A 7,213-nucleotide genomic window follows, 5' to 3' on the forward strand; every position below is an offset into this window, starting at 1 on the left:
GAAAGCAAATACAATTCTTCATCTTAAATGAAATTTTTTTTTAATTTCTGTAAATTATGTTTACGAGCAATTATAAAATAAAAATTTTTATTTAATTTGCAAGTCTATATATATATATGTGTGTGTGTGTGTGTATATATATTAACGTGAAAAATAATTTATATAACTAAACTGTGATGACAAAAAAAAATGTATATACAAGTAGAGCATAATAATAGTAATAAAATAATAAAAATAGTCATTAAGATAGTATTAATAGGAAAGTTTTTCTCTCTTAGGATTCTTAATTTCATATTTGATGCCTAAGAAAGACTTTGTCATTGGAATTTCATAAAATAAATAAAGTAGACACAAAAAATGTAACGACCCCAAAAATATGTATACTTAGTAATATAATATGTATAGGAGCGGGATAATAATATGCATCTAACATCTAATACTGTATAATATAATAGAAGCTAACCTATATAATATAATAAAAACTTGCTATTTAATTTAAATAATATAATAAAGAAATTGAGTGCTTATGACTCATTATAATCAACATCCATACCCCATTACGTCTTTATTAAACAATATATTTAATATAATAAGATAAAACTAGTTGTACATCCATTCAATTAAACAAATATTATTGTCAACATTCATTATTCAAGATGTACATAATAAATTATATATACGATATTAGATGAAAGCATGCACTACTTATATAATATAATAATTTTTTTTCATATGAGTTGTCATTCCCTTCCCACCTACAAACATAATAATTTAATAATAAAAAAATAAAATATGTCCCTATGTTCCATACATGATCCATCCCCACCATGCCTTATGCATAAATTGAAAGCTTCCACTCGCGCACCATAATACATGCATGCTGCCATAAATTTTGAGCCTATAAATAGAAATCATCTCATTTCATTCTCACAACCATTACATGAAAAAGTTTTTGAAGGAACAGAAGAAAAAGTGAGTGAAAGGATTAATGGTAATAAGAAGTAAGGTGTACTCCCAAGATGGGGGTGAATTGGATTTTAAAATTTTCTTTGAAAACTTTTAGTTAATTATAACCCTTCTTCAATTTTAGTTTTAATTCAACAAATATATATATTCAGCAATCATGCTCTCCAATCAATTCTTATCAACAAGAGATGATATTACTAATTCAACTTTTAGAATTTTAATAGATAAAAATTCATATCAGATTTTATTTTCAATATACTTCAAAGACAATATCGATTTCTTAAAGTTATCTTGAATTTTCTTTTAATCTTGTTTCAATAGAATGATTTATTAAACAAAATTAAATATTCAACACTTCAAAATTTTTAATTCAATCAATTCTTGATTCAAATCAATATTCAATATTCAATTTCAAGTTCAAACCTTTGAAGTGAAGATACACCTGATCTAAAATATGAATCAAAACTTAATCAGTCAATCAATAAGGTTATAGTATGTTGATTTCACAATATGAATCAAAATAAAGATTTCAGCAAGCTTCCAAAATTCAAACTTCGAATTTAAGTATGAAACAAATCAATAAGTTAATAAGCTTTGATACTTATTAATCAACACATTTCCTTTAATCAAGGTTTTTGCAAAAGATTAATCAACGTACTCCCTTTGAAGTTTTTGTAAAAGATCAATTAACGTACTCCCTTAAATCAAAGTTTCCTCAATTCCCAATAACAGATTAATTTTCAACAATTAAGTAAACATACACATAATTTATATATATGCAGAAAATTAAAGAGATTAGGGAAGAGAAAAATATGAGATTTTATGAGGTTCAGCTATACCCGTCTACGTCCTCGTCTTAGATAAACCACCCAAAGATTTCACTATACCGCTCCCTTAACCAGGTGGAGCAAACCTTTTAGACACTCCTTCAAGTAAAATGGAGTCCTCCTCTTCAAGCGATACCCCACGCTTGGTATAACGATTCAATAACCTAAATCGTCAAAAAACAATAGCAAAAACAAGAGCCTTGTGTACAAGAACAACTCTCAATAAGAGCATATTAGTACAATTGATTAGTACAATATACTTAAATCAAAATTCAATATAGAAATATGAAGCTCAAGAGTTTATCATCGGGGTTCTTTAGATTTGAAGAAATCTTAGTTAGAGTACAAGAACATCAAGCTTTAATTTAGCTAATAGTTTCTTAGAAAATATTTGGCAAAAACTCTTTGAATGTGAAATAATTTGACTAATAGTTGATTTTTATCTTTGTTGATGTGTGTAATCCTTGAGTTTAGCATGTATTCATAGAGTTTAAAAATTATTTTTCATGTTGTCCAAATTACTTGGAGTATTTTCCAAGTTTTCATAAAGTTTAGTGGCTAAAAAATCATTTTTGGAAAGTTTCCTGTTTAAATTTGAATTTTACGAAGGTCAGTCGCCTGGGCCTTTTTAAATCAGTGTATTTTTGAAATAATGCAGGGTCAGTCGCCTAACCTAGTTCTATCAGCTTGTCTATCAACTAGTTAGTCGCCTAGACTTGATGTCAACTTCCACCACGCTTTAGTATCTTGGTCATAATGTTTTTTATACAATTCCAAATTAGACGTTCTTGTTATCAACAGAAAATTAAGAGAAAATCCTACAATTTTCATATTAAACGTTTTTTGAATATAAGAAACCATTGATAGAGAAAATTGCTCATCAATGCAGATATAAAAAATAAAAAATAAAAAACAGAATTTGGAGAATCATATTTTGATATTTTTCATTTCAAAAATAATTTTAATCTTTTTAAAATAACTTTTGACCATATGAAAATATTTTCCAAATATTTTAAAAGATATCTAGATCCAAGTAATTAACCTAAGAGTTTCATGCATTCATATTGAAATCGATTAAAGTACTTACATGAGGCTTCTTAAATTTTTGAATTTTCTAATCACTAATTCTTCATGCATTTGTTTTGCTCTCAATATCTTCATGTATTTGCTTTGCTTTTAATATCTTCATGTATTTGCTTTGACTTCCTTCATGGCTCATTGATTTCATGCTTCAATAGTCTTTTAGTTTCATAAGATCTTCTATCTTTGATTTCGAGCTTTCAAATGACTTTGTCAAGCACTTGTTCTTGAACACTTAAGTCCTGAATCATCACTTAATCAAATATGTTAAGTTCATTTACTTTATTATCATCAAAATAAGATTTTAATCCTTATGAGGTCAATAGGTAGAAAAAAATTTTTACACATAAAATTCTCACTCTTTCACTTTTTCTAATTTCATTAATTAAAAGTTTGTGATAACCATTTTACAAAGATAAATCAGTGTAAGTAAATTTGATTATGTTAGAGTTTTGTTAAATTTTATCCAACGTTGTTTTTACATATATTTAATTATACCAGTTTTATTTTAATATTCTTGCATTTATTTTTGGGTTAAAAAGAAAATGTTCTAATCCATTCGGATAATTTTTAATATTATTTTTATTTAAGAAAATATTTTTTAATACGAAAATCGTGTGGTATGAGCTCATTAAATTACGTTACGTGTTTTACAATACAATCAAGATATGGTAAAATTTTTATGGTATTGTTCATTTTATTGCATAAATTATATATACAATTTTTATGATGTTGTTTTAATTGCATAAAATATATATACGAGGATGCTTGTTTTAGAAAATTTGTTGGTATCAGAGTAAAGAGGCAAATGAGTCTTGGACGACCCAAATTCTCGGGACTTTAGCCCGGAGGCTTACTGGTTTGACAAATAAGTCTTGGATGACCACTTTAGTGAGTGCTTTGATATGTACAAATTATATCGTAGTACGTTTTAAAAATCTTTATGGTTAAGAAAGCTCAATGTTACAAATGCTTGGTACCATAACTTAAAATTTAAAAAGATCAGAGTATACTCACACTGTTTACAGAGTGGTTTTATATGGTATTGGATTTCTCTTGAGTGTCCACTCGGGTCAGACCAAGTCTTAATAGGAAAAATTGCACTTAATGATGATGTTGATTTATTTTGGCCGGCCAACCAACTAAGTCCAGTTTCAGACCGCACAACCCTGTCATGTGAATAAACATGACTTACAGTTAACAAGCCTAAGGGAGGTTTTTACAGTATATGTATATGTATAATAATGTGAACATGACTATTTTATGCCTAAATGATTATTTGAAGGAAAAGCATAAAGGAAAGTGTATATGTATGATTAAATATTATAGTTACAGTTTTAAAGATAACAAGTTCAATTTTACTCTTGATGGTAAAATTTTTATACAGTAATTTTTAAATTTACTTTTATTTTTAAATGCAATTTTGAAGTTACAAGTATTACATGTATTTTATGATATTATATCACTAAGAAAGTCTATCTTTGGTCACATACTAGTAATAATCTCTTTTACTTACTAAGGATTGTCTCACTCTAATCACATTTTACATTACAGATGATTTTGAAAAGTGTACCAGAAATCAAAGTGTCACAGCAGAATCGTGGGTGGGATTAGAAAGAGGAAAGTAGAATAAAAATTAATATAATACCAGTTGAATTATGTTTGTGTATTTAAAAATTTTAAGAATGTTAATTTTTAATAGTTGAAATACACATTTGTAATAAAACTAATTAGTACTCTGATTTAACAATAATTGAGTTTTATTTGCTTTTACTAAAAAATTATATACCAGAGCCCACTCGGGTTCAGGTTGTTACATAAAATATGTAAACAAATTTCTTTCATTATTATATTTTGAATTGAGAGTTATATTAAAAAAAACATCTTAATAATGAACATTTATTTATTGAATTAAAAATAATATAAGATTGCACAGTAAAGTTTGATAAAAAAACAAATTTATGAAATAAAACCTAAATTAAATTATCGTATAATTTTATTTTTTAAAATTAATGAATAATTATTTGATATATTTACGCGTTAACTTGGTAACATTAGATAATTAATGGACCTTTTTAACTGAGTAAATGTTAGAGAAGTGAGTTGTAATATATATATAAAAAATTAACCTAAAAACAAATAAGTTGCTGGGCCACAAATAATTAGAAGTTATATAAGATTTTTTTGACCTCTACTAAGGGACTTGATTAAGTAATATTTAATAAAGACATTTAATAAAAGTACTTACCTAAAAAATTAAAATAAAATTTAATTTATTATACAACTTATTTGAGTTAAAGGAATTATAATGACTAAGTTTTTACTGTTGTAAATTGGCCCTATTAAATACCATTGATCCCCCAACCCCCATAACATTTATGTAATATATGTTTTCCCTAGGTAAACCTATATACCCTCAATCCTTTTCCCTTTTGTTTTCTCTTTCTATGTTTTTTTTTGTGATTTTCTGAGACAAATCATGTTTTCCTGCGTTTTCATTCAAACCAAACAAGTTTGGGAAGGGGTTGAGCTAAGTTAGGTGATTAGGTTAATTAGGGTTTGATTTGAGTTAGATTAAGCTAGGTTGAGGATCGATTGGGTTGAGATAATTGGGCCCTGGGTAGTTTGAACTTAGGTGGATTCTTGCCTAATTGGGCCTTATGGGGCCACTGGTTTAAACATCTTGGAAATTGATTGGGCCAAGTATGTTTTAGGATTTAGTTTGGGCTTTGGGAGGCTGGGCTAAATTTGGTTGGATCTGAATAGAGTTTGGGCTTGGTGCAAGTCGAATTGGGCTCTGGGCCTTAAGTCTATGAGGGTTTGACCTATGTCAACATTGACTTGAGTCTCAGGTCCTTAGGTCAGTTGACTTGGACCCGAGTGAATGGGTCAAGTTGACTTGAGTTCCCGTATCAAGTCGAGTATGGACATTTGGATTCGGGTTTCCAAAGTCGGGTTGGGTATTTGGGTCAAGTTATTTCAAAATTTTGGGTCAAAAGTTATTATCTGTGCGAGAGAGTTTGGAGTCTCTGCTGGATTGTTGGCTTTCAAATTTTGGGAACTTGTTTGGTAATTTTTAGAATCTAATTTTAAACTCTATTTGGAAAATTCTTTTGGGGCTCTTTGTTTGTTAAGCTTTTAAACTCTAAATTCTATTGCTTTTTAACTAGTTATAGACAACTTAACCAGATATTCAAAAAAACCAAATAAGAATCAGGGAAAATGGTACTAACCTTTTCAACCTTTAAAAGCTCGTCCTTGCTTGTTGCTTCTACTCAATGCATTTTCTTAATTTCGCAATTCTTGAGTATGTTGGATCCTTTTTCTGCTCTTCAACCCATTGAACTCAATTTATGTTCACCCCCCTCAAATCAAAATTTTATATCTTCCCCATGTATCAACCTTCTCATTTTACTCCCAATTTTTCAATCCTCTCTTTATCTTTGAAATGTTTCAATCACAATCTCTCCCTCTCTTGCCTCACTTTTTTTTCTTCTCCCACTTTTCTCTTCAACAACTCTTTGAAGATCTCTATTTATAGGCCAAGGGGAAAGCAACCAATTAATTTTCATTCATCAATCAAGTTTTAAATAGATTGATAGATTTTTTTTTTTTTGATTTATTTGCAATTATTAACTGAAATTTCTGTGTGTGCAGGTGTGAGCATAGAGGAGCCGGTCCACCAGATTTTTTTTATTTTTTATTTTTCATTTATTTTTTCCTAATCCTTTTTCATTGTACTAATAAATTTTCCAAAAGTAGTTTTTTAACTAGATAAAAATTTGGACAAAATCGGGTGTATGTAATACAAAACTCTATTGAAATTTATCTAAAATCACCCAAATCCAAATTTAAAATTTGAAATTCATGCTCCCAAACGTAGCCGACAATACTTGTTTACATTTAATAAGATCCAAATTAATAATCTTTTAGCCTTACTTGTTTATATAAAATAATACACTGAATATTTATATAAAATTGACAACCCACATAAAACATTAACCGTTCCCACTCATATTTTTCCTATAAAACCTCTTCTGTTCTTAGGCACTGTTTTTTACCCCAAGTTAATTTGCCAAATAAGCAGAAACTCCACAATTATATATAATGCAAATTAAGAACTTAATACATAGTAAAATTACGTAAGTTTAAAAAGTGGCCCAGCTGCATGGTATGCTGACTTGTTCTTGTATATTATTGAATAATTAGGCATTGATTAGTGGAGGTAGTATTTATGTTTCTGATCTGATGAGAAAAATTGCATGCTTCCTCGTTTTTCAGAGTAAACCCTTAGTTTGTGGTGAGATGGAAAAGGACCAATGGGAAACCTTTCTTGCGCC

The 7,213-nt window shown here is 28.4% G+C and overlaps 1 protein-coding gene across 1 annotated transcript in view; it reads left to right on the plus strand.

Annotated features, from left to right (window-relative positions):
• LOC131165728 (ricin-like) overlaps positions 1-7,213 on the plus strand; it is a 630,504-nt gene that overhangs the window by 5,980 nt on the left and 617,311 nt on the right. The gene's annotated exons all lie outside the window — the stretch shown is intronic.

The sequence above is a fragment of the Malania oleifera genome, chromosome 10 (assembly GCF_029873635.1).
Source record: "Malania oleifera isolate guangnan ecotype guangnan chromosome 10, ASM2987363v1, whole genome shotgun sequence".
In the NCBI taxonomy this organism is placed as follows: domain Eukaryota; kingdom Viridiplantae; phylum Streptophyta; class Magnoliopsida; order Santalales; family Ximeniaceae; genus Malania; species Malania oleifera.